The sequence below is a fragment of the Lepisosteus platostomus genome, unplaced genomic scaffold, assembly GCF_059453375.1.
Source record: "Lepisosteus platostomus isolate fLepPlt1 unplaced genomic scaffold, fLepPlt1.hap1 Scaffold_42_H1, whole genome shotgun sequence".
Lineage (NCBI taxonomy): Eukaryota > Metazoa > Chordata > Actinopteri > Semionotiformes > Lepisosteidae > Lepisosteus > Lepisosteus platostomus.
The window spans coordinates 530,829-558,727 of NW_028291665.1; the positions used below are offsets into that span (position 1 = coordinate 530,829).

Here is a 27,899-nt window from a genome sequence, read left to right on the forward strand (position 1 = left end):
ACAAACACTGCTTCCACAAAACAAGAAAACAATCCAACTACTCCAACTACAGGCTGATCAAGGTATCTCCCCTGCCAGGTAAGCCGAGAGCCGCAGGCGATGAGCCCGGAGCTGAACGGGCCCCACTGGCTCGTTTGTAAGGCCAGGTGCATTGCCAACCACGACCGGCAGGGCAGAGGCCTTGAAGGCAGCCTGGGCTCCTGCAGCTGTCCAGCCACGCACTCTGGTTTCTCTTCATCTCGTACAAATCTTTTGCCTTTTACTAAAGATTTCCATGAAGAGGAGCATGAATGAGTTCCATACAATTTTTGTGCTTTCCTGCCTTCGGGTGGGGCGCAGCTGGGCTGGTCAAAGAGAGAAAACAAAACCGCTCACAATCACTCTTATTACTGCGACTGTGGCCGTCTGCTCTGCGAGTCCTCGGTCTCCGCCTGTCTGATTGGTGCTCTTTTCTTTGGGGGGCGGGAAGTGTCCGGCCGCAAATATGAAGCGTTACAGCAACGACATGCCATGAGACGATTGATAACGATTTCCATAGGATCCACGCGGTTGCCTGGCAACCGTCAGCTTTGCGCAGTGGCAGTATCGTAGCCTGTGAGGTTTAGCCGATGCGCGATTATTGCTAGTTGAAAACTTTTCCCAATACCCCGCTTCCGCCGGTTTGCAATACAATCGGCGAAAGCAATTCTTGACAGTCTCGTCAGAGACTGAGCAAGGTGTTTAAAGACAGATTTTGTCATGGTAACATCATGGTAGAAAGAAACAAGCTTGTTACGTCTCAACAGAAACACTCTTTAGCTCTTTCAGCGTTATGCAGAGAACAGCGTCTGTCGAGATCACTTTTGAGTCAGCGCGAAACGCCGTGTGCTGTCAGTTTGATTTCATATTGCTCGTAGCGGCGCCCGGCTTTTGTCTGTCAAACGTTAGGTTGCCCTTCTTCATGCTGCATCGTCGGCATGAGTGGAGCTTTTTAAACGTCTGTACTTACTGCGCCTCATAAGAAATCGTTTGTCCCCGTTCAAAACAGATTGTGCGATGTCCTGCAGCGTTCGCAAAGCAAACCTTTGACAGTTTGAAAGAGGAATTTATTCTGCTTCCTGTGCGTGCAGTAGTTACAAAGTTGAACGTCTTTACACGATCTGCCGCAGATCTTACAAACGAGCCAGTGGGGCCCGTTCAGCTCGGGGCTCATCGCCTGCGGCTCACGGCTTGCGAGCGTGCCCAATCCGTGCGATAACTCGGAAAACACCCGGCCACACTGTGCCGGAAACGACGCACTCTGGGAAGCCGCTATGCAAAGCGAGGTCCCAAGATCCCCTGCGGCCGGACACTTCCCACCCCCCAAAGAAAAGAGCGCCAATCAGACGGCCGGAGACCGAGGACTCGCGGAGCAGACTGCCACAATCGCCATAACAAGACCGATTGCGAGCGTTTTTGTTTTCTCTCTTTGACCAGCCAGGCTGCGCCCCACCCGAAGGCAGGGAAGCACAAAAATTGCATGGAACTCATTCATGCTCCTCTCCACGGAAATCTTTAGTAAAAGGCAAAAGATTTGTACGAGATGAAGAGAAACCAGAATGCATGGCTGCACAGCTGCAGGAGCCCAGGCCGCCTTCAAGGCCTCTGCCCTGCCGGTCGTGGTTGGCAATACACCTGGCCTTACAAACGAGCCAGTGGGGCCCGTTCAGCTCCGGGCTCATCGCCTGCGGCTCACGGTTTGCGAGCGTGCCCAATCCGTGCGATAACTCGGAAAACACCCGGCCACACTGTGTCGGAAACAACGCACTGTAAGGCACCTTGAAGCGTGCACCCCCAACATTCTTCTTTGCACATCTGTGAAAGGTAAACTCTTGAGCAAACTCTGAACCAGCTCTAAGGAAACTAATCCGATTAGACGTTACTTTGACTCATCCTTTAAGGGACCCTTGATAATTGGAGAAATCAATGATTTCGAATGAATTCTGTATGCGTCAAAAGACAGCTATACACAGAAAACATGCAGGACACTGCTCATGATGTTTCCCGAGCCGAAACACAGTGCGTTTTTCCAAGCCATCTGACAAAGCCCGCCCACTGAAAACTGCAGCAGATCGTGTAAAGACGTTCAACTTTGTAACTACTGCACGCACAGGAAGCAGAATAAATTCCTCTTTTCAAACTGTCAAAGGTTTGCTTTGCGAACGCTGCAGGACATCGCAAAATCTCTTTTGAACGGGGACAAACGATTTCTTATGGGGCGCAGTAAGTACAGACGTTTAAAAAGCTCCACTCATGTCGACGATGCAGCATGAAGAAGCGCAACCTAACGTTTGACAGACAAAAGCCGGGCGCCGCTACGAGCAATATGAAATCAAACTGACAGCACACGGCGTTTCGCGCTGACTCAAAAGTGATCTCGACAGACGCTGTTCTCTGCATAACACTGAAAGAGCTAAAGAGCGTTTCTGTTGAGACGTAACCCAGTGGGCAAAAGACGTATAATATACGTCTATTAAACGCATACCTTAGACGTCTAAATGTGGTCTGCAATTCGTCTAGAATGAAATTCTAATATACGTCTATTGTTATACGTCAATTATACGTCTATGATTAGATGTTCATTATACGTAAATGGTTGGAGTTCTATTATACGGATAAATTTAGAGGACTATTATACATATATGGTTGGAGTTCCGGATAACTTTAGAGGACTAGTCTACGTATATGGTTGGAGGTCTATTATACGGATAACTTTAGAGGTCTATTATACGTATATGGGTAGAGGTCTATTATATGGATAACTTTAGAGGTCTATTATATGTATATGGTTAGAGGTCTATTATACGGATAACTTTAGAGGTCTATTATACGTATATGGGTAGAGGTCTATTATACATCAAAGTTAGGTTTTACAGGTGTAGAAACTAGTAAATCAACCCAATGATTTGGTTTAGAAATTTATTCTGAAAATACACCTTCACACCTGAAAAATATGTATTTCAAATTATACATTGTATACAATCAATCAACAATCAACATATGGGCAATAATCATAAAAAACACAACTAGTCTTAAACTTCAGCTACAAATTCTGGTAATATGGCAATATACAGTATAGTAACGGCAAACACAAACTAATTACATTAACACACTAACTCAAAACCACATTTTGATTCAAATATACATTTTAAAATGTACAACTTCTATATTTCCAAGAAAAAAAATATTACAATGGAAGTTAAGACGATTTTTGTCCACTATTTGCAAACCCTGTGTAATTGTCCTAACAGTTAGAACCAAAAACCTAGTATTTTCAGTGTCCAGATCTCCTGGCCCCCTGCCTTGCATATGCATTCTTCAAGTAACACATTGCGTGCTCCTTTATTTCTTTTTCTGCTGATTTAGGGCGGGACTTCAGCACCGCAGCTAGGAGAAAATTATATAATATTACTTCCCAAATTAATGATGATTAATATCTTCTTTAGTATAATCTAAAAAATGAACGGTTTACTAAGCTCAAAGCTGAAATAAATGTATAAAATTTGGCTTGCATCATAGAAGTTGAGCAATAAAGTCTGTCCTAATTAAAGAGTACCCAAAGTTTGAAAGTACAACATAGAATAAGAATAGAGAAACGGCAAAACGATTTAGTGTCATCTTCCCCATTCACACCATTCCCCATTTCGAATGAATTCTGTATGCGTTAAAAGACAGCTATACACAGAAAACATGCAGGACACTGCTCACGATGTTTGCCGAGCCGAAACACAGTGCGTTTTTCCAAGCCATTTGACAACGCCCGCCCACTGAAAACTGCAGCAGATCGTGTAAAGACGTTCAACTTTGTAACTACTGCACGCACAGGAAGCAGAATAAATTCCTCTTTTCAAACTGTCAAAGGTTTGCTTTGCGAACGCTGCAGGACATCGCACAACCTCTTTTGAATGGGGACAAACGATTTCTTATGGGGCGCAGTAAGTACAGACGTTTAAAAAGCTCCACTATTTTTATGTGCCATTTTTTGCTTATTCACTTACTATTTTAATCAAAATAATATTAAGAAAGATCTGTATGTATTCAGATAGTATTATTATTGTTCATACTTACTCGTCAAAAGAGGATTGCTGAGATATTTGCGGATATACTTCTACGTTTGAAAAACGTGTCCAAAATGGTGACCAACGAATACTAGCAATGCATTGTGGTATATAACCGGAAAATATGCTGGGTTCGATATTTTCTCAACGTATGCGTTTATTAATGTTGTCGATATTATGGTTGAAATTTAACATTGATAATACATCGCGGCTATGTGCCCCCTGCTATGAGCTGATGTGCAATTTTAACGCATGCAGTTAGTAAGGATCGGTCACTGTTGTATGGTATTATATACAGTATAATGACATTATGGAATAGGATGGGGACAGGCCTGGCATCACGGGGGGAGGGAGGAATGTCGCCCCTTCAGTTTTGGGCAAAAAGATGTACCTAACTTACCTAGGAGTATACGGCACTCTGCACAGTGTACGAAGTAATTTTCGCAGTAATTAATTTATTATATTTACTATATTTATTATACACGTGTAAATTAATTACTGCAAAAATAATTTACTTCGTACACTGTGCAGAGTGCCATATACTCCTAGTTGCGGCACACACGATACATACAGTAAAAAGCCTCAGGCACTGTGTTAGATGTGTTTTCGACGTTATATATGCGTTTATTAATGTCGTCGATTTTACGGTTGCAATTCGACTTTGATTATACGTCGAGGCGACGTATATATACGTATAGCCGTATTTTCGCCGTGAATATACGTATATTCGACGAATCAGTGCCCACTGGGTAAACTCTTCAGCAAACTCTGAACCAGCTCTAAGGAAACTAATCCGATTAGACGTTACTTTGACTCATCTTTTTACGCTAGGGTTAGGGTTAGCATTCCCACGCTACTTAGACACTTTGTTTACGCTCAGTGCTTGATTTTGGGAACTTCAGGACGAGTGGGAATTTTCTCCTATCTGTCAATTCTGTTTTGTTTTGGAGACTCTTGGCTGCCTATGTTGTACAGTGCAGCGTGAAGGAAACATTTTCCAAAACTGTGTCAGCTCAAAAGTTGTAAGAAAACCTCTCCAGCTGCTTTAACTCTCTTCATTTTTGTCATTTAATGTGACACTCGATGTATAACTGGAGCCTCACATATGCAAATGGTGAGGCTCCAGTTCGACACCCAGTTCAATACCACTTTACAGTAAATGACAAAAGCATGGCAGACTGTGCCGGACCGGCAGATTACTTCCGCTTATTTTTACCATATTAAACAATGGAAATCCAACCACTTGCATTTGTGACACTTGATTTTGGCTGCACCTAAGACACTCTTAAATCTTCAAACACATTTCTCTTCTCCCGCAACACTCTTGTCTGTCGGCGCTATGTGGCAGCGTTGCATGACAACCCATCTCACCACGGAAAGGAACCTAACAGCTTTGGTAAGAGAGGAGAAAAGGACCTGGCCCGTACGCGGCTCAAACCCACAACCTTGGCGTTACTAGCACCACCATCTAACCAACTGAGCTAACCGACCTCACAACAGTGGTCCTCTCTGTGCTGCAAAAAATCAAGCTCAGGGAATTTCTTTTGTCCTTTGAATAGAAAGCCGTGTAATTCAGTGTACGGGCTTTCTCGTGCAGTTTCATAGTTCTTGTAACCCAAATCCTACACTGGCCTGAAGTGCCCCCCCATTTCACAGCATTTTTCAGCTGATTTAAAATGTACCTAAAGGAGAAGCATTATTGAAGACCATCAATTACCAAGAGCTTTTGTCAAAGGTTTTGGTGGTCATTTTTAATGACCACAGAGCACTATGACCTCGGTTTTACATCTCATCCAAAAGACAGCGCCCTTTTTCCAACACAGCTTCTCCGTCACTATATTGGGACATTGGGACCCGTACAGACCTCAGAGTGAGCGCCCATTAACACCACTTCCAGCTGGAAGCTTTGTTTTTCCCTGTAGCTCACCCTCATCCTGGTACTGACCTGGCTCACACCTGCTTAGCTTCAGTGGGTTTTCAGTTGCGAGTTGCAAAAGTTGGGATACAAGTGTAGCGGCAATGCTTGTTAATAAGACAGAATTAAGCGTTGGTATGCTGTCCTAAATGAAGCCCCATCTCACCCCCCATCTCTGTGGTGCAGCCACAGAGAAAGTATTCATGCAGACTGATTTAAGTTGTTTTCTTTTGATAGGGAACAGCTCCCAGACAGGGATGCACTTAGCTAAGCCTGGCTATCATGATCAATGGTCATCCATTGGCGCCTATCTGTCTAGGGAGTGCTGAATGGACATCTGGACTGCATTCTTAAGTGTCAAGAGTAAGTGACTTATATCTCACCTTGACCAACCAATCAGGGACTGGCAGGGCGTGGTAATACCACGTGGGTCTCCAATGCCCGCCAAACTCTCAACCAATCAGCACACATCTGTGTCTTGGTCAAAAAGGGAGCGCAAGCTCAGATCGGGGCTCTCCTTGGCCATTTTCGCGCATCCTCAGAGACAATCACGTGACAACTGCTGTTGTCTGCATAGGGACTTGGACTTTGTTCTAAGCGCGAGGCCAAGCATCCCGTACGTACTCAGAATTCTACTAACGTGAATGCTCTGTTTGATCAACGGCAGCCTACAGTTGGACCCTCGTCGACAACCTGAATAGCTTATTCAGAAGCAGCGCTGGACCGGGAACGAACCAGTTTCTTCCCAGGCAAAAGAGTGACTTGTGAGGACTCGCGGTCACACTCTGTGCATAGAGACTTTCTACTAGCCAGCCGGACTGCTGGTAGATCCCCTCGGAGCAACGACTGCCCTGCGCGCCGCAGTCAGATTCCTCCGCCCGTCCTACTCCGAGCTGCACCTTGACTGGTTGGCTGGTAGCCAGAGGACGCCGACACAACGCCCATTGGACAACCGCTGGAACAGAGGCTGCAACAGAGCTTGTCAGCTGGTTTGGTGTTCGTGCCGGGAAATTCCAAATCCATACACAGTGGATAAGTTAACCCCATGTTCTACATTGCGTCTCGAGAATTCAATTGTACCTCAACACAAGTTGTTATCAATTTAATTCATGAGTAATGTATTTACTTCCGAGTTTAGAGTAACAATGGGTAATAACACTGATTAGCGATTTGGTAACCGAACGATATATATTGACATATATTCTCTGTTGTGTATCTCTTTGTGTTTGCATCTCTTCGAGATTATATATCTTGTATATTGATAACCCTCACAGTAAGGTCTGCCGCTCGTATCCAGGCAGACTAGTATATGTTTGGTGCACAATTTATATTAATAAATGTATCTCGTGTATTGAACCCGTGTGTGTGCGTTGTTAGTTGTTCTGGCGATTGATTTTCTAAAAGCCCCAACGAACAACCTCGTGATTACTGCTACAATTAATAAGTGTCTCAGTAAACCCATCAAACCACTACATTTAATGGCGTCCCTGGGTGGGCGAGTTTAGAATGAAATGAGACTCAATCGCACAGAATAACTGATGTTGCTGTGAGTTCAAGTTCAGCACAGCACCGTGGCTTTTATACGCGAATACCGGGTGTGCTGATAACTGCGTAAAGAAATCCCCCTGTTTTCTAGCGTTTAGTGTAACGTGTGCTGATTGGAAATCCATCTGCTCGGGTGTTTAGATTCCATACTGTATTTTGGTAAAAGGAAAAAAAGTAATACTCTTAAAGTTTCTCTGACGTAATGACAATGGCTGCTAAAATGTCTGAAGTGGAGTCGCTTATAAGTACTATTTCTAGCGACGACAATCCTGGTTACTGGAGCGGTATCGAAAAGTTGAACTTTGATGATATTGAGAAGCTGCAAGTAGATTTAGTAGCTAAGGTAGCGAACCAGCTTAACACAGGAGGGTCTGTGAACGCAGTTCAGGTCCTATCTAGTTTCGCCTTAAATCTAGCTAAACAGCTGGAACTGTCTTTGTCCGAGCTGACAAAGTTTCAAACGCTTCAGGGAAAGCTAGAAAGATATAAGGCGGAGCGAGTTGAGTTGTTGGATATAATCAGAGAAAAGAGAGTGAAAAGTGAGGAAAGTGAAGACAGACTCAGGGAAGTTTTAGGTAAATTAGATGACCTGTCTGCTAGAGAAACTGCGGCTGAGGTAGCTAGGAGAGACCTAGAAGCGAGCTTGAAAGAAAAAGAAAAAGAAATTGAGAGTTTAAATGAGCTCAGCCAGGAAAGGCAAAAGGAGTTAGATGCTGCCGTACTGGAAGCAAAACAGGCTAGATCCCACTTACATGCCAGCCCACCTAGCAGCCCGGAGCGCTCACCCAGGAGGTTTCTCCCGGCCAGGGTCTGTGGTCGGATCGGCATGGGGGAGATCGCCGAGTCCTGCGCGAGACGCAAGGGCGATTCAATTCAGGCATAGACCCCCTGCTCCTGATCACGGCCGTCTCCCTGCCCACTGAGAAACTGTAAAAATTAACCTCCACTCCCTGAGGCAGTTAGCCAAAGATGTAGAAAGGTTTGACCCGACAGTGTCAGGGAATAATGTGGAGACCTACATTGATGAGCTGAGATATACTTTGCAGTTTATGCCCGAAGCGTCCGAACAGGAAAAGGCTATGTTAGTAAGGAAAACTACCAGCCGAGCGGTCCACGAGTGGATGTCTAGACAAGGACCTGAGGTCTGTAATAGCTTTGAGGAGCTGTGTCAGGCAATGATCGGAGAATTTTCGGCTTTTATAGATCCCATATCTGCCGTGGCCACAGCGCACCATATTAAGCACGAAAAAGCTGAAGCCCCTCGCGACTATTACCCCTATTATATAATATTTTACTATTATATAACTTGTAAAATATTACCCCCGGTCCATTCTCTTCCAAAAGTGAGAAACACCTGTTTTCTACATTTTGTCTGTTTTAAAACCATATCTCTTTAAACCAAACCAAGAGTTTGTCTTTTGCACTGATATTCTGATTCATTTCAATTTCAAAGAAAAAAAAAACATTATCTTCCAAAGCATCATAAAATTGTCCATTCTTCCAGACTCTACTTCTCTCTTGTAGTAGTACAGCAGACCTTTCCAGGTGAGCAGATCACAGAGTCCGAAATATGCTTCCTCCATCAAGCAAAGTACCTGAACATGACTCGGTCTTCATAAAAGCGCCCCTGTAATAAAGAAATTAAATCCAAAATCAAGAGGGCAGTTGCCTACTGAAGTTCAAGAAGTCATCAATTTTAACCTAGCAACACATTAAAGGCTGCATCTATACAAGTACGATTCTAGAAATGCTCACCAGATTACGTTTTAAGAAAGAACTGCGCCTCAGGTTCCGCCGAGATCTTAACTCGGATGGCAGGATTCAGAGTCCGGAGTGCGGACTGATGGCGCACGGAGGGTCCACATACTGTGGATCCCTCAGTTTTCTTCCGCGTGTTTAAACCGCCAGCGTGTGGCTCTCCTGTCCCCGTGACCTCATTGCTCTGCTCTCGCCTCTGTGCAGCCGAGCCCGACTCATGGTAAAGTGGAAAAAAATATGCCCTCAACGTGGGATTTACTCTGGATCGAGGATAGATGTCACCTTTTTATCGTTGAACAGGATGTATGTGATGTGGCGACTAGGTTCAATTTTGTATCCTTTTAAAAGATTAAGGACTGGGGTGAGCGGGATTTATCACCCTTTCAGCTAAGAACCCGACGTGAGCACCGTTTAAGCTGCATAGACTCGGTCGTTTAACTCTTCTCCATTAGCAGGGTTAAGGTTAAAGAAAAAAAACATTGCTGACTTCTTTTTTTTTTGCCAGCCGCGAGCGCTGATTAGCGAGGTTTGTATTTCATGTTTTGCAAGTTGCATCCATTTTAAGAAAAACAAGTCGTTCAAGACAGGAAATGAATACTTGCATTTAATTAAGTCTAGGCGTATGCGGTTGTCCATAATGACCAGTTCTGTTCGAGAACACAGCACAAAAAAAGGCACCGCTGGGATTCGGACCCAGGATTTCTTGTTTACTAGACAGGCGCTTTAACCAACTAAGCCACGGCTCCCCGGGAGTACTGTTTTTTTGCAGCCACTTGGACACACCACTCAGACACATCTGCATTCGGTGTGTGCTCCGCCTGCTCGCTGAGCAAGTTGCCACCTTTACATACAATAGCAACATCGACACCAAGAGAAAGGATGACAAATGGCTTTTATCTGGAACTTTTCATGTCCAAGGAGCTCAATGTGCTTTCTGTGTACAACAGGGCCACTGAACTCCACACTGGCCACTGAACCACAGCAGTGGCTTGCTGGCTTGACATCTCCCAAGGAAAATGTTGAAATCGCATGTGGAACAGGAAAAGGACCCTCGAGTACGAGGGAAAAAAAAGAAAAAGATCATCTGGAGCGTGCCAACCCGTGTCTGGACAGCCCTGTTTCATTGACGAGGTGGCCGAGTGGTTAAGGCGATGGACTGCTAATCCATTGTGCTCTGCACGCATGGGTTCGAATCCCATCCTCGGCGCTCTCTATGTCTGACACGTGTGCCTGTTAGATGTTGGCCCTCCTTCTGTTTGCTCCAGTACTAGAGCTGTACATTTTCTAGCGGTGGCTGAACATGGTATAGTAGGCTAACGTCGGTATCGAGCAGTGGCAGTAACAGTATTTACGTGCCGCTGCTGCCAAGTGGCTCTGGGTTGAGACCGCATTTTCACTTACTTGCAGCACAAACGGAGAAAGCGATTTTTGACAGTCTCTCGAGAGACTGCGCTAGGTGTTTAGGGATAAACTTTGTCAGTTCCCCCTGGGATGATGGCCTCTCAAATAGTTTGTGATTCCTCTAGACGTTTATACAGTAGAAGCCTGCTTCGTGGCTTAAATCCAAGCTAAGGAAACGAGTTAGAGGTCTGATGCAGAACTGCACTGTATGTATGAGGAAAGCTGCCCCCTTCTGTTCCATGTCGACCGAACAGAGGACTGTAAAGGATACGACCAAGAAACTTTAGGATGCTGGTTGGAATCCAGCTCCAAAGAAGCCCCTTTGGGTGTTATGTCATGAAAAAGTAAGAACAGAGAATCTCCCTTTGATCAAAAGCGCAACAGAACTGTTTTCCGTGGAGCAGGTTTCAGACCCGTAGACCTGTTTTATTTGTATGGCGTTCGTAAGCGCGCAAAACAAGGACAATTCCTGCGTCTAACACGAATGTAAATGCTTTTGAAAGTGCAGTGTGGTGCAGCTTGTAAAATCCTTGTCCACATTTGTGGTTTGTTGATGTTTTTTTTCTGTCTGCCAAAGTTGCATTTTGACATCCGGACGGTGAGACTTTATCATTTGAACGTGAAGCCAGCCTTAAACCCTCTGAGGCGTGTCTGTCTGCCGGCATGTATCTTGTGAAAGGTATTTTTTTTTTAACGGAGAGCGACTTTAAAAAGGTTTCCGCAGACACCTCGCACTCCGGAGGAGGAATGCGGCGGCGGCGAGCTCACTGTAGTTGTGGCCGAGTAGTTAAGGCGATGGACTTGAAATCCATTGAGGACTCCCCGCTCAGGTTCGAATCCTGCTGACTACGGCGTCTGCTGCACGTCGCCTTGTGCCTGTGTGGCAAAGGCGAAGTGCCGCTTCTCCTTTCCTGGTACTATAAAAATGCTACATCGCTTGGTCCTGCTTCCATGGAAAGCAGTTCTTCAGGTAATTCTACTCTCTTACCAAAGCTGTTAGGTTCCTTTCCGTAGTGAGATGGGTTGTCATGCAACGCTTCCACATAGTGCCGACAGACAAGTGTGTTGCGGGAGAAGAGAAAAGTGTTAGAAGATTTAAGAGTTTCTTAGGTGGAGCCAAAATCAAGTGTCACAAATGCAAGTGGGAAGATTTCCAATGTTTAATATGGTCAAAATAAGCGGAAGTTATCTGCTGGTCCGGCACAGTTTGCCATGCTTTTGTCATATACTGTAAAGTGGTGTCGAACTGGGTGTCGAACTGGAGCCGCACCATTTGCATATGTGAGGCTCCAGTTATACATCGAGTGTCACATTAAATGACAAAAATGAAGAGAGTTGTAGCAGCTGGAGAGGTTTTCTTACAACTCTTGAGCTGACACAGTTTTGGAAAATGTTTCCTTCACGCTGCACTGTACAACATAGGCAGCCAAGAGTCTCCAAAACAAAACAGAATGGACAGATAGGAGAAAATTCCCACTCGTCCTGAAGTTCCCAAAATCCAGCACTGAGCGTAAACAAAGTGTCTAAGTAGCGTGGTAATGCTAACCCTAACCCTAGCTGGAGTTTGAGCAATCCAGCACTGAGCGTAAAAAGATGAGTCAAAGTTACGTCTAATCGGATTAGTTTCCTTAGAGCTGGTTCAGAGTTTGCTCAAGAGTTTACCTTTCACAGATGCGCAAAGAAGAATGTTGGGGGTGCACGCTTCAAGGCGCCTTACAGCTGTAGGGAGTGATTCGAGACGATTCGTGGCGTGTGCTCGTTCCCATGTACCGTACGCCCCGGGGTGCAGTGCTAGGATGACCTACAATACCACTTGGGCACGTAACGGCGTTATGTGCAGGGTTTTCGTTTGTTCGTTTTGTTTTGCTCTGCTTTGCTTTGTTTTGCTTTCCATCGCGTTGGTAAGAGCGTAAATAAAAATGCGATTCCTGCGTCTACCACTAATGTAAGAGCTATTTCAAGTGCGACGTGGTGCGGCTTTTCAAATGCTTGTGGGCATTTCTCTGTTGTTGATTCTTTTTTTGTGTGTAACAAAGTGGCATTTTCATGTCCGGACGGGGAGACTTTATCATTCCGACATGAAGCCAGCCTTAAACCCTCTGAGGCGTGTCTGTCTGCCGGCACGTATTTTGTCAAAGGTATTATTTTTTTTTAACGGAGAGCGACTTTGAAAAGGTTTCCGCAGCCACGTCGCACTCCGTGTTAGATTAAAGGAGGAATGCGGCGATGGTGAACTCGCTGTAGTCGTGGCCGAGTGGTTAAGGCGATGGACTTGAAATCCGTTGGGGACTCCCCATGCAGGTTCAAATCTTGCCGACTACGGCGTCTGCCGCACGTCTCCTTGTGCCTGCGCGGCAAAGGTGAAGTGCCGCTTCTCCTTCCCTGGTACTATAAAAACACTAAATAGCTTGGCCCCGCTGCCATGGAAATGAGTTCTTCAGATAACCACACATCTTGCGTTCGCACCTCTGGTGTTCTACTTATGCCTTTGAAAACCTAATGAATAAAACTGAAAGAACCGACACAATATGTAGGTGCTCGTAAAGCATGCATTAAAGAATTGTTAACAGCAAGGGTTTCAGTGGGTTAACTGAGGAGAAGGCGTGATCGCTAATTGTTGACTTTTTATTTGGTGTTAGAAACACTCTTACTATGCATGACGTGCAACAAATTTAGCCACAGAAATTGCATCACGCTTTCATGTATGCTATTGCAGACACCAACGTTGCCTAGATAGAAAACCGAAATAGCCGTGGGTTTGCTTGCTGGTCTGAAGGATCTCTCTTCGAATCTCTATCATTTGTCAATGGAAGTAAAAGGTGCTGCAATCTGATACGTTCAGAATCAAACCCGCAGCTGTTGTTCGACTTTATTTCTTGACTAATTACAACTGAGTGTCGCATGAGCAGTTACGTAAACTTGTCTGATATATTTGAACACAAATGCCGTTCTTCAATTAAAACTAACAGTACATTGTCAGGGACATTCAGTTCTATACAAACAAGAGACAGACAAGAGAACATTTAGTATATAATAGACAGAAAGAGGTTCGAATCCTGCCGACTACGTTGTCCACCTCCTGTCGTTGTGTTTCGGCGCAAGCAAAGAAGCGCGCCTGTTCGGTGTTCCTGGTGGTTTTAAAATGCCAAATTGCTTGTACCCGCTCCCTTGCAAATAAGTTCTTCAGCGTCCGCGAATGGCATTTTACAGCTGGAAGCAGATGTCGACGCTTTTTGCACAGAGCACCAAAAAAGCGTCTTTTTTGAAGGCCCGGGTTCTGAGCATTGGTGGTTCAGTGGTAGAATTCTCGCCTGCCACGCGGGAGGCTCGGCTTTGATTCCCCGCCAATGCAGTGGCTTTTGCAGCTAGCTGCTCCATCACTTGCATCCCCTTGCAACTCGCAACTGAAAACCCACTGAAGCTAAGCAGGTGTGAGCCAGGTCAGTACCCGGATGAGGGTGAGCTACAGGGAAAAACAAAGCTTCCAGCTGGAAGCGGTGTTAATGGTGCCGGCGGTGGGGCGCTCACCCTGAGGTCTGTGCGGGTCCCAATGCCCCAGCATAGTGACGGAGACACTGTGTTGTAAAAGGGCGCTGTCTTTTGGATGAGATGTAAAACCGAGGTCACATCGCTCTGTGGTCATTAAAAATGACCACCAAAACCTTTGACAAAAGCTCTTGGTAATTGATCGTCTTCAATAATGCTTCTCCTGTAGGTACATTTTAAATCAGCTGAAAAATTCTGTGAAATGGGGGGCACTTCAGGCCAGTGTAGGATTTGGGTTACAAGAACCATGAAACTGCATGAGAAAGCCCGTACACTGAATTACACGGCTTTCTATTCAAAGGAGGGCAAAAGAAATTCCCTGAGTTCGATTTTTTGCAGCACAGAGAGAACCACTGTCGTGAGGCCGGTTAGCTCAGTTGGTTAGAGCATGGTGCTAATAACGCCAAAGTCACGGGTTTGTGCCCCTTACTGGCCAGGTCCTTTTCTCCTCTCTTACCAAAGCTGTTAGGTTCCTTTCCGTGGTGAGAGGGGTTGTCATGCAACGCTGCCACATAGTGCCGACAGACAATTAAATGACAAAAATGAAGAGAGTTAAAGCAGCTGGAGAGGTTCTCTTACAACTTTTGAGCTGACACAGTTTTGGAAAATAATTCCTTCACGCTGCAGTGTACCATATAGGCAGCCAAGAGTCTCCAAAACAAAACAGAATTGACAGTCATATAATGTCCATTAACCCCGGTTTTAAACGCAGCATCATGTCTGCCATCATAAGAATATGAGTCCAATATTTTAGAATATAGTCAGAATGACTTCTAACCTTAGCTGTGGTGTCTTTAATCCCTATTGCTCAATGCATGGTGTACGTACTGCATACATGTGTCTTGAGAATGAGGAATGGGCCCCTGAGACAGTCATTTGCCTGTTTCACAAATGATCGTATTTTACTAGAGATTCTGTTTGGGATTCAGATGTGCATTCGGACAGCAATCCCTTTCAAGAAATGATATGTTCTGGATGAGGTCAAAGGTGCTAGAACACTGTATTTAGGATGTGTTTGCAGTGATTGTGTGTCTCCTGCTTCAACGCAGTGATATATAGATGTGCTCCTGTAATTTATTGGTACATGCCCAGGGCAGTAAGTAGTCTGAGGATTTATTTCCAGACGGCATAGAGCAGTGAAGCACTTCTACTTAAATTATTACATTATACACAATTTGAGTTCATTTTAAAAAGTAAAAGGTAATGAAAGGAATGCATTTTCATAAGAAAGATAATACCGATATGCATGTGATAATCTTCCTTATATCATGTAGTGCGTCATTTGGACACTTTGTGGGCTTGAAATACAAAGAAAATCATGTTCTATGGTACAAGATAAATACAAAACTTAATCATTTATTTTAATTAGATTTGTTTATAAAGCATAAGCAATCATTTATTACATTAATATATGTGAAAATGACATTTTAGCACCATAATATTACATACAGGTCTCTAGCTTCAACACAGTGATATATATATATATGCTCAGTGATTTATTGGTACATGCCCAGGGCAATAATCAGAATTAGTATTTATTTCCATACGGGCTACAGGTAATGTTGTGAAATACTTCAACACACTGGATCGCAGATTTAGACCCCCTGCACTCTTACTCCTTAAAAACCAAAGAAATGAAGATATGTAGCAATCACATTGTAACAGGGGTGACAGTGACTTAATGCTTATACTACTGGACTTCTGGTACCTTTAGGGTACGGTGTTCCCTGAAGGGCTCTCAAACCCCGCATTTCAGATGCCTAGCTGTATTGCTGATGTGTTGCACCTCAGAATCACTTTTAAACCTTACCTCTGGTATCTTTAATCCCTATTGCTCAACGCATGGTGAAAGTATTGCATAAATGTGTCTGAAAATGAGCAATGGGCACCTGAGAGACTCATTTGCCTGTTTCACAAATGATCATATTTGACTAGAGATTCTGTTTGGGATTCAGTTGTGCATTCTGACAGCAATCTCTTTCAAAAAATGATTTTACCTTATCGCGGCTTTGCCCTTCTTGCCTTTTTGGACAATATCTCCATCTTGTGGTCGTTGTTGGTAATGTCTAGACAATATCTCCATCTTGTGGTCGTTGTTGGTAATGTCTTCTTATGCCCTTTTTTTATTTCAATTCTCTATTAGATGATTCTAGAATCTCTACAATAGAGTTGAAAACATCAGTTTTATAGCAGACAATATGACATTATTTATAGTCCAATTAGAAATTTATTACCCTGTTTTTAACATAATAACAAATTAAAACTAAGTTTGGAACACCAGGGAACATAAAAAATGATTTTTAGGAAAACCATGAGGTTCTCTGTGTCCGATGCCTGCAAGGGGAGAAAGCTAGAATCCTTTGATTTTTCCAAATTTGAAAATAAACATCATATAACAACAGCTTTCATTCCTAGGAGTGAAAAACAACCATTTTTGAAGACATATTAGTTTCTAAAACACTACAATAAAGTTAAAAACATCCATTTTATATTACATTATTTTTTGTGAAATAATTAAATTGGCTTATTTCTCTCGCATTAAATTGGCTACAAATGCAAGAATTCAACCAGATATTCTTGTAAAATGTATAATGTTGCATTGCAGTTAGTTAATGTAGTTAGTCCATAGTCAGCAATCTAAACTTTATTGTTAAGCTTTAATGATTGATGTTGTACCAGTAACCTTTAGAAATACTATAGTACTTCACAAATGCTTTGTGTGTTTGGAAACCTTTTGAGTAAAAGCCTTATAAAAATAGGTTTAGTTTTTACAGGACATCACAAAGAAATAGGATGGTATAATTCTTATAATTGCTTAGTGATTGTATTTGGAAGATTATGCACTAAACAGACTTCAGGAATGCCAGTGGATCATTGTGCTATTTGGAATTATTCCAAAAATCAAGTGACCTCTTTGCTGTAGTATTTTTAGTATTATTTATTTAGTATTAATAAAGAATAGATTTATTAAAGTCGTGCGATGTGCAAGCGGGATATGTAAAATAATTTAAAATAAAGTTTTTTATTATTGTTATAGAGAAACATGATCAGATTTTCCCTGGTTCAGAGAAAAAACGATTAAAATCTGTAATCTTTCCACTTGTATGTCATCAGACATTAACGAGTACAACCCCCCTCTCTGCCGGAGTGCTGGCTGTGACGAATTAAACCAATTTCACAGGTGTTTTCAAAGTAGGAAGTACAGTGTTAACTAGTAGATGGCCTCCTCAATGAAATCGCTTCAACATGCTAATGCGTTGGTGTAACAGTCCGGGCGTGGCAAGCTTCCAATGTCAACTCGACTCGATTGGAAGACAATGAACGTATTTTAGCCCTAAATGAATTAATAGCAAACATGGTTTACATAAAAGACATTTTTCCAAGAAAGTTTATAATAATACAATCTATAGTTGAAATCTGAGCCTAAATATAAAGAAAAAAGCATTTTCAGAGAGCAATCACGCTGTGTTTATGTAGAAAAAGCGATTAGGTTTATGAGCAATCTAATTACCTATTCGCTTAAAACGCTATATAAAATAAAGTTTATTTAAAGATGAATGATAAGTGTCGCAGTTTTAATAATTTTCGTAGTAGGGCTTGGACAGATTCCAAGTGCATTTTTGCAATTTACGTTGCATTGTCCAATGTGATGTTGTAATACAGTTTAGAATACAGTAAGTCTAAACTGTATCAGCTTTATTTATGGATTGCAATTTAGAAAAAGTCAAAAACCGCACTCAAAATCCAATTTAGAGCTTTCTGGCAAGAGGAGACACCCAAATTATAATGTAACATGCCACTGTTTGTGCATGAACAAAGTTATACTGCAATTTTCCTTAGATACGCGATTAAAAAAAATAATTTTTTTGAATCCCCGGCCAAACACATTCCATAAGAATCAGCGCTTTTATACAGTATATCGCCTTTAAACACGCGTTTACGATTTAAATCAAAACTCGATTCAAATCAATATAAATGTTTATTTTGTAACGCATAGGTGACTATTCATTGTTATTAAAAAGACGTAAATTCGATCATGTTGTGATATTTAGAAATATAAATTTGTTTTGATGCGAGTGAGGTTTTATTTAATCTCTGACCAAGGGAAATGTTTCATTTTTTCAAAGAAATGTTTGTTAAAAATTAAAGTCATAGTTCCATGAGATTCAACCACAGACCATGTGACATAGGAGTCAGGAACCTAACCCACAGCACCACCAGCGCAGTCACATGCTGAGGGCTGAAAAAGCACTACAGAAACATTATCGACTATAAAATAATGTAATTAGGCACAGAAGAAGTTTACAGCACAGTACAATAATAAATGCTGACCATGACTTTAGAAGCATAAATTACCTTACACTCAATTTAAACACAAGCTGTCTTTAGCCCTCTAAGCTGGTTCATACAGAAATGTAGAGAACCAGGCTCAGAACACACAGCTTCATTAGCGAATACATATGCAGAACAACTAGAGAAGATGTTTTACAGAGGATGGATTTTTAGAAACATCCCATCAGTGACATCACTGAAGTCAACTCCTAGGTAACTGTCGTGTGGATAGTTTCACAAGAATCAGACAAAGGTTTAAGCATCGCTTATTTTAGATAAAACTGCAAAAAAACAACAACAACCCATAATGTACTTCTTTGCGGCTCTGTTTGCCCAAATCATATATTCACAACGTGAAATTAGAAAATAGTATTACGTAACCAAAAACCGCAATATGGAAACAGAACCTGTGTAATTGTTGACAGATGATGTACTCGTAACATTTTTACAAGACGAACTACAACATTTAAAAAATGACTTGTATGTACTTGATATCTCTAATCAATCCACTGCACTGCATTAAAACAAAACAAAAACTAAAACGCCCTGGGCATACCGTTTCGCGCTTCTTATCAGTTGCTCAAAAGCAATTTGACCGTATGAAATGCATAATATAAACCTAGAAACACATACGTGAGGAGTATTTACGTAGTATCGGTGTCAAGACATACCTCTCAAATACTGTAAATCAAGTTAAAAATATCTCAAGACCGATTCTGGTCATAATGAAACCATGTTTCGTGTATGTTTTCTTTAAAGTACCGAGACCAGCCATATACTGTATGTTTATGTTCCAAAATTAATATCGTTTATGGCCTTCACACGCGTTGCATTACGCTCCTATTCTTTTTATGCTCAGGCACTAAGATTTCCCTTCAGTGGTAAAATTCCATATAAATATTCAATACTTAAACGGGCACAGTTAAGACATTAAATATACATATACATATACATATACATATACAAACTGTATACAGTACAGTTTGCATACGGTAATATGTTTATGTTCCTAAATCAATCTCTTTTATGAGCATGTGAAAGGCATGGTGAATCGATTCTCAAAAATTACTGTACTTTGCATGATTGGAAAAAAATGCGTGATTGCGAAATGCTGTGGTGTTACTTTTACAATGAAGGTCAGTGAAAAAAATAATGTGGACCAGGGCAATACTTTGAGTTTACAGCTTGTCCAAGGTCATTTATTATTAATACTATTAGTAATATCTTCATTAAAGACTTTGATGGCTACAGCTCAAACATGAGAAGTTGAGCTTTATTAGCTCCACCTTGCGGAAATTCCGGATACTATTATTTTGCTAGCGGTATTTAAAATAATGCAGTATCGCCCGCACATTTTGAATGGCTGCATCTGTAGCAATCATATTGTAGCAGACACTCATTTGCCTGTTTCACAAATGATCACATTTTACTAGAGATTCTGTTTGGGATACGGATGTGCATTCTGACACCAATCTCTTACAAAAAATGATTTTACCTTATCGCGGCTTTGCCCTTCTTGCCTCTTTGGACAATATCTCCATCTTGTGGTCGTTGTTGGTAATGTCTAGACAATATCTCCATCTTGTGGTCGTTGTTGGTAATGTCTTCTTATAGATAGATACTTTATTGATCCCGTGAGGGAAATTGCAGTGCAACAGCAGCTTAACACACACAACACAGCCACAGTGTAACGAATTATATAATAATAGTACAATACTGTATATATACACTGTATATATATATATGAAACAGAAATAGAAACAGAAACAGGAATCGCTTACTCACCTGGAGAATCTCTGTAGGAATATATAGCATTTATCAATGGAAATAAAAGCTGCTTTAATACAGTGCATGTTCAAACTCAAACCCTCAGCTGCTGTTCTTGTTTGTTTTGGGACAAATTGCAACTGAGCATCGCATGAGCCGTTACGTACCCTTATCTGTTTGGCAATTTCAAGGGAGGAGTTAGGTCAGAATGGGTAGGCTGCAAAACAACAAGTAAAGATTTATTCCAAGATGAAACGTTGTGGCGGTTTTCTTATCTTTTCAGCATGGACTAAACTTTTACGTGTTCCTTATATGCTATATATGTATATATTAGCACCAATGTCGTTCTTAAAAACTAACATGAAATTGTCAGGGACATTCAGCTATATACAAAGACGAGACAGACAAAGTAATAATTCTGTATTAACGTGGCCTACATATTGACGCAATGATCGAACTAACTGACATGTTCTGATTCAGATCCCCTGCAGTTCATGCCAATTAGAACAAAAGCAATGCTGAGTCCTCCCCACCCTACTGAGCACAAATTCAGCTGCTCTCCAGTTCTGTTCTGCATGTTTTTTCATTGCAATTGAGCTCGGAGCTGGAGATGATCTCCATACAGTTCTGTGTTAACTAGCCCGCACTTGCGTGCTAATTTACGGGTTGTGGCAGATGCTTTTCTATAGTTCATATACATGACGGCAACCTGTTACCGAGGAACCTGAGAGGTTTAAAAGCCTCACGAGCCAGGCAGGACTTGAACCTACAATCTTCTGATCCGAAGTCAGACGCGTTATCCATTACGCCACTGGCCCATAGAACATGCGCTTGCACTCCACCACAGAGAGCTCTACACTGCTACTAGTAGTACACCTCCCCATCTAAATTTTCACAGCAAGAAACTTGTGTTTCCTACTATTTTTATCAGGTTTAAAATATCATCTCCTTAAAACAGAAAAAGTGTTGATGTGTTGTGCTGAAATTCCGATTGATTTTGAATTCAAAGAAAAAACGTTTTCTTCCAAAACACCGTGAAATTGTCACATCTTGCAGACAATAGGTGTATTCCATGTTGAAAAGAGAAAAAAGAAAACAATGGAGCCTTTTACAGGTGTGAGGCTTCTTCAGGTGTGAGAAGACCTCACGGCCGAAACGTTGTGTTTCCTTTCTTCTCTTTTCAGCATGCAATAAACCTATTACTTGTTCCTTTGCAGCCGAGGAATGCTGACATAGCTACCCAGCTGAACATCTTGCAGACTCTACTTCTCTCCTGTAGAAGTAAAGCAGGGCTTGCTGGGTGAGCTTTTGCTCCGGTATGTTAGGTCACGTGTCATGTTAAATCAATTCTTCTAAACACAACATTTGCTGGTGCTAGCTTTCCCCATGAAAAGAGACATTTCCCTTACAGTACATGACATATCGTTTTTTTTCTATCAATAAGTATAGAAATAAAACAAAAGAAAAAATGTTGTCGCCAAAGAATGCTCTGTCGCCTTGGGGAGGTGTCAAGGGCATTGAGCTCCTTGGACATGAAAAGTGCCCGATAAATGCCATTTCTCATCATTTCTCTTGGCGTCAGTTCTGCTATTAAATGGGACGGAGGCAACGGGCTCAGAGAGCAGGTTAAGTGCACACCGAACGCAGATGTGTCCAAGTGTCTGTAAAAGCGCGGTGCTCTGCTGGCGCTGTTCCCTAGTGGCTTAAAGTGCCTGCCTAGTAAGCAAGCGATCCTGGGTCTGAATACCAGCGGTGCCTCTCTCCGTGTCTTGTTGTGCCGAATGTCTCATTTCAGACAAACATGTACAGCTTGGTTCAGTTTAATGCAAGAATTCATTTCCTTTCTGGAATAACTTGTTTTTGAAGAAATCCATACAGCTTGTGAAAGATGAAATCCATTTCTTGGTTGTCAGTGGAAAAAGATTGCTGGCTGCAAGAAGCGCAAGTGATTGTTTTCTTTGACCATAAACCTGCAAATGTAGGGAGCACAAGTGGCCGTCAGTCTCTGTGGCGCAATCGGTTAGCGCGTTCGGCTGTTAACCGAAAGGTTGGTGGTTCAAGCCCAAAACATCATCACCGCTAAAGATGATGGCGCAGAAGGCTCCACAGTCGAAACGTTGTGCTTCTTTTCTTCTCTTTTCAGCATGGAGTAAACCTTTGCTTGATCCTTTGCAGCCTACGCATGCTGACACAGCTACCTTTCTCTTAACGCGCCTCAATCATTATTCACCAAAACCATCAGCAGAATGTGTCGCCTTTGTGGTGATGTCACTCCTCTGCTTCACAAATGTCCTTAGTGACGGACCATTTTTTTCTGCCATTTTTCCGGAGCGGTTATTGATTGCTCCATCATTTCCCTCATACTTTCCATCCCTAGATTGAAAAAAAAAACAGAAACAGGCTGACAGGACAACAATCAAATTGCAAAAACTCATCAAAGCACTCAATAGAGTATTTGAATCCACAAGTAGCTACGAGCAACTTTGTCCTGGCTTGCATGAAAGTCGGAAAATGTCAAAAAGAAAAAGATGGTGGCTTTTTCATATTTGTTCTTTCATTTTTAGTTCGTTGGCTCTTCTGTCCATTGTCCTCCTGCCTGGCTCTTGACCTGTGACTGTCTGAACGCACACATTAGACTTTCAGGCGGGGGATTTGTCCTGAGCCTCTGTGAAAGACCCACCCACCCCCATAAATAACTGCTCTAGAAACACATGAATGCAAAACTAAACCACAGCTTAAAGAGGAGCTCCAACTCAGTGCCATACTAATGTAAACAAAGTAATACTAAGACATGTTCTTATGGATTTGTCTTACCTTGAGATATGTAATTGGATTTCAGGATTAACTTCCTCATTCAATGTAGTGGTGATTCTTTGCCTGGTCAGTACCTGGGTGGGAGACCTCCAGCGAACAATTAAGCTTGCTGCTGGAAGTGGTGTTAAGAGACTCTTAGGATCTTCCAGAGGTCTCTGTCCAATAGCACTAGTTGCCTTAGAGCTGGCTCAAACATTGCTCAAGAGTCTACCTTTCACAGATGCGCAAAGATGAATGATGGGGGTGCACTCTTCAAGGAGCCTTCCAACTGTAGGGACCGATTAGAGACGATCCGTAGCATGTGTTCGTTTCCATATACGCCCCGTGTCTCAACGGTAGGACAGAGTCAAATACTGCCTCGACACGTAACAGCGTTATATTAAACCGCAGGACTTGAGGGCTGTTTTGTTTGAATGTTCAAGGCATTGGTAAGAGCGTAGGTCAAGGGCCATTGGTGCATCTCCTGTAACTGGAGCAAAAATGCTATTCAAAGTGCAGTGACTAAAATCGTCGTCCACATGTCTCCGTTGTTGATTGCTTTCTGTCTAAGAACGTTCTGTTTTCATGTCCGAACGGGGAGACTTTATCATTCCAACTTGAAGCCACCCTTAAGTCCTCTAAGGTGTGTGTGTGTGTGCTTGCACGTATGGCGTAAAAGGTTTCTTAAACGGAGAGCGAACTTGAAAAAAGTTGCCTCCGCTGCCGCCGCCGCCTCGCACTCCCTGTTCGATTGTAGCAAGAAGGCAGCGGCCGCGGCGCTCGCTGTAGTCGTGGCCGAGTGGTTAAGGTGACGGACTTGAAATCCGTTGGGGTCTCCCTGCGCAGGTTCAAATCCTGCCGACTACGGCGTCCTTTGCATTTGGTTGCGTGCGTGTAAAAGGACCAGCGCCGTTTCGTTTTCGCTGGGACCTTTAACACTCTAAATCGCCTGGACCCGCAGCCTGTGAAATCGATTCTTCAGCACCCACGAAAGGACGCTTTGCCGCTGGACACAGATACCGATGCTTTTCTGCAACGAGCTTTCCAGCTGAATTTTCTCGGCAGCTCCGTACTGAACCTGTTCTCCATTGCAACATAGCGGAGGCTCGTCACGTCTATAGCAAGGCTGTGTAGGACCGCATACGCCACAGTGACTTGTACACAGACCACATGAAAGGCAAGCAAAATACACTTTTAAAATTCCAAAGACTCACAAGGTCAGAGGAAAAGCGATGACCTGAACAGATCTGTTCCAGAAGTCTAGGTTGACCTTTTTAGAGCTGTAATTGCATTTTTGTTTAATAGAAGATCAAATCTACTCGCATGTACCAGCACCTTACAGTTTATTGATGTTAATTCTGTTTAAGTAATAAGATTGCTAACGATGTTGGACTTTAGCCGGTGTTTTTTAGAACAAATTGCTTACACTTCTGTAAGGAATACGCAGTACGTGCCTTTGTCAGTCATTGCTCACCATACCTGTAACTTTCTTATCTAACTCACTTCCTCAAATGGTGAAGGTCCACAAACATAAATGAAAAAAAAACCCTTGTTGTAGATGAGGTGCACAAAAAAGCAGCCCCTGATAGTGTATAACACATTTGTACTATTGCAGAGACACATGTAACATATATATATATACTGTATATATATATATGAAACAGAAATAGAAACAGAAACAGGAATCGCTTACTCACCTGGAGAATCTCTGTAGGAATATCTAGCATTTATCAATGGAAATAAAAGCTGCTTTAATACAGTGCATGTTCAAACTCAAACCCTCAGCTGCTGTTCTTGTTTGTTTTGGGACAAATTGCAACTGAGCATCGCATGAGCCGTTACGTACCCTTATCTGTTAGGGAATTAAAGGGAGGAGTTAGGTCAGAATGGGTAGGCTGCAAAACAACAAGTAAAGATTTATTCCAAGATGAAACGTTGTGGCGGTTTTCTTATCTTTTCAGCATGGACTAAACTTTTACGTGTTCCTTATATGCTATATGTGTATCTATTAGCACCAATGTCGTTCTTAAAAACTAACATGAAATTGTCAGGGACATTCAGCTATATACAAAGACGAGACAGACAAAGTAATAATTCTGTATTAACGTGGCCTACATATTGACGCAATGATCGAACTAACTGACATGTTCTGATTCAGATCCCCTGCAGTTCATGCCAATTAGAACAATAGCAATGCTGAGTCCTCCCCACCCTACCGAGCACAAATTCAGCTGCTCTCCAGTTCTGTTCTGCATGTTTTTTCATTGCAATTGAGCTCGGAGCTGGAGATGATCTCCATACAGTTCTGTGTTCACTAGCCCGCACTTGCGTGCTAATTTACGGGTTGTGGCAAATGCTTTTCTATAGTTCATATACATGACGGCAACCTGTTACCGAGGAACCTGAGAGGTTTAAAAGCCTCATGAGCCAGGCAGGACTCGAACCTACAATCTTCTGATCCGAAGTCAGACGCGTTATCCATTACGCCACTGGCCCATAGAACATGCACTTGCACTCCACCACAGAGAGCTCTACACTGCTACTAGTAGTACACTTCCCCATCTAAATTTTCACAGCAAGAAACTTGTGTTTCCTACTATTTTTATCAGGTTTAAAATATCATCTCCTTAAAACAGAAAAAGTGTTGATGTGTCGTGCTGAAATTCCGATTGATTTTGAATTCAAAGAAAAAAGGTTTTCTTCCAAAACACCATGAAATTGTCACATCTTGCAGACAATAGGTGTATTCCATGTTGAAAAGAGAAGAAAGAAAACCATGGAGCCTTTTACAGGTGTGAGGCTTCTTCAGGTGTGAGAAGACCTCACAGTCGAAACGCTGTGTTTCCGTTCTTCTCTTTTCAGCATGCAATAAACCTAGTACTTGTTCCTTTGCAGCCGAGGCATGCTGACGTAGCTACCAAGCTGAACATCTTGCAGACTCTACAGTACTTCTCTCCTGTAGAAGTAAAGCAGGGCTTGCTGGGTGAGCTTTTGCTCCGGTAAATTAGGTCACGTGTCATGTTAAATCACTTCTTCTAAACACAACATTTGCTGGTGCTAGCTTTCCCCATGAAAAGAGACATTTCCCTTACAGTACATGACATATCATTTTTATTCTATCAATAAGTATAGAAATTAAACAAAAGAAGAAATGGTGTCGCCAAAGAATGCACAGCTCTGTCGCCTTGTGGAGGTGTCAAGGGCATTGAGCTCCTTGGACATGAAAAGTGCCCGATAAATGCCATTTCTCATCATTTCTCTTGGCGTCAGTTCTGCTATTAAATGGGACGGAGGCAACGGGCTCAGAGAGCAGGTTAAGTGCACACCGAACGCAGATGTGTCCAAGTGTCTGTAAAAGCGCGGTGCTCCGCTGGCGCTGTTCCCTAGTGGCTTAAAGTGCCCGCCTAGTAAGCAGGCGATCCTGGGTCTGAATACCAGCGGTGCCTCTCTCCGTGTCTTGTTGTGCCGAATGTCTCATTTCAGACAAACATGTACAGCTTGGTTCAGTTTAATGCAAGAATTCATTTCCTTTCTGGAATAACTTGTTTTTGAAGAAATCCATACAGCTTGTGAAAGATGAAATCCATTTCTTGGTTGTCAGTGGAAAAAGATTGCCGGCTGCAAGAAGCGCAAGTGATTGTTTTCTTTGACCATAAACCTGCAAATGTAGGGTGCACAAAAGACTGTCAGACTCTGTGGTGCTGAAAAGTTGGTGGTTCAAGCCCCTCCAGTATGCGTGTCTCAGTTTTTCCAATGTAAACATCATCACCATCGCTAAAGAAGATGGTGCAGAAGGCTCCACAGTCGAAACGTTGTGCTTCTTTTCTTCTCTTTTCAGCATGGAGTAAACCTTTGCTTGATCCTTTGCAGCCTAAGCATGCTGACGCAGCTACCTTTCTCTTAACACGCCTCAATCATTATTCACCAAAACGATCAGCAGAATAAGTCGCCTTTGTGGTGATGTCACTCCTCTGCTTCACAAATGTCCTTAGTGACGGACCATTTCTTTCTGCCATTTTTCCGGAGCGGTTATTGATTGCTCCATCATTTCCCTCATACTTTCCATCCCTAGATTGAAAAAAAAAAACAGAAACAGGCTGACAGGACGACAATCAAATTGCAAAAACTCATCAAAGCACTCGATAGAGTATTTGAATCCACAAGTAGCTACGAGCAACTTTGTCCTGGCTTGCATGAAAGTCGGAAAATGTCAAAAAGAAAAAGATGGTGGCTTTTTCATATCTGTTCTTTTATTTTTAGTTCGTTGGCTCATCTGTCCATTGTCCTCCTGCCTGGCTCTTGACCTGTGACTGTTTGAACGCACACAGTAGACTTTCATGCAGGGGATTTGTCCTGAGCCTCTGTGAAGGACCCACCCACCCCCATAAATAACTGCTCTAGAAACACATGAATGCAAAACTAAACCACAGCTTAAAGAGGAGCTTGTCATGACCGCCAGGCAGTTAAGACCAACTCTTAAGCAATCTAAACAGCACCAGCAGAGGGTGATTATTAACAAACGCCGCCGCACGAGTTAACCCACCTGCACACACTCCACCGTGGGGTACGCAGTGCTATTTTTACCATCTTTACTTGCTTCCCGCTGGTATTGAGTCTACTCCTTGAGAGCTCTACCTGGCGTTTTTTCCATTACCTCGTTTATTCTGGATATTGGACTCCCCTTCTGCCTTTTCGACTTTGGACCTCGCCTCTCACCTCGGACTGTTTGCCACCAGTGTTCTCCCTGGATTACGACTTACCTTACG

The 27,899-nt window shown here is 42.6% G+C and overlaps 9 non-coding genes across 9 annotated transcripts; 6 read left to right on the top strand and 3 right to left on the bottom strand.

Annotated features, from left to right (window-relative positions):
- Positions 1–218: 218 nt before the first annotated feature.
- Positions 219–332, top strand: LOC148633900 (U5 spliceosomal RNA). The gene has a single exon (XR_015933796.1). It is a non-coding gene; the product is annotated as a U5 spliceosomal RNA (small nuclear RNA).
- A 233-nt stretch (positions 333–565) lies between these two features.
- On the top strand, positions 566–707 carry LOC148633901 (U4 spliceosomal RNA). The gene has a single exon (XR_015933842.1). It is a non-coding gene; the product is annotated as a U4 spliceosomal RNA (small nuclear RNA).
- A 757-nt stretch (positions 708–1,464) lies between these two features.
- LOC148633902 (U5 spliceosomal RNA) lies at positions 1,465–1,581 on the bottom strand. The gene has a single exon (XR_015933791.1). It is a non-coding gene; the product is annotated as a U5 spliceosomal RNA (small nuclear RNA).
- An 8,838-nt stretch (positions 1,582–10,419) lies between these two features.
- Positions 10,420–10,501, top strand: trnas-gcu (transfer RNA serine (anticodon GCU)). The gene has a single exon. It is a non-coding gene; the product is annotated as a tRNA-Ser (tRNA).
- Positions 10,502–11,464: 963 nt separating this feature from the next.
- On the top strand, positions 11,465–11,546 carry trnas-uga (transfer RNA serine (anticodon UGA)). The gene has a single exon. It is a non-coding gene; the product is annotated as a tRNA-Ser (tRNA).
- Positions 11,547–12,935: 1,389 nt separating this feature from the next.
- Positions 12,936–13,017, top strand: trnas-uga (transfer RNA serine (anticodon UGA)). Its single transcript has one exon. It is a non-coding gene; the product is annotated as a tRNA-Ser (tRNA).
- An 8,068-nt stretch (positions 13,018–21,085) lies between these two features.
- On the bottom strand, positions 21,086–21,158 carry trnar-ucg (transfer RNA arginine (anticodon UCG)). The gene has a single exon. It is a non-coding gene; the product is annotated as a tRNA-Arg (tRNA).
- A 2,760-nt stretch (positions 21,159–23,918) lies between these two features.
- On the top strand, positions 23,919–24,000 carry trnas-uga (transfer RNA serine (anticodon UGA)). Its single transcript has one exon. It is a non-coding gene; the product is annotated as a tRNA-Ser (tRNA).
- A 1,556-nt stretch (positions 24,001–25,556) lies between these two features.
- On the bottom strand, positions 25,557–25,629 carry trnar-ucg (transfer RNA arginine (anticodon UCG)). Its single transcript has one exon. It is a non-coding gene; the product is annotated as a tRNA-Arg (tRNA).
- Positions 25,630–27,899: the final 2,270 nt, after the last annotated feature.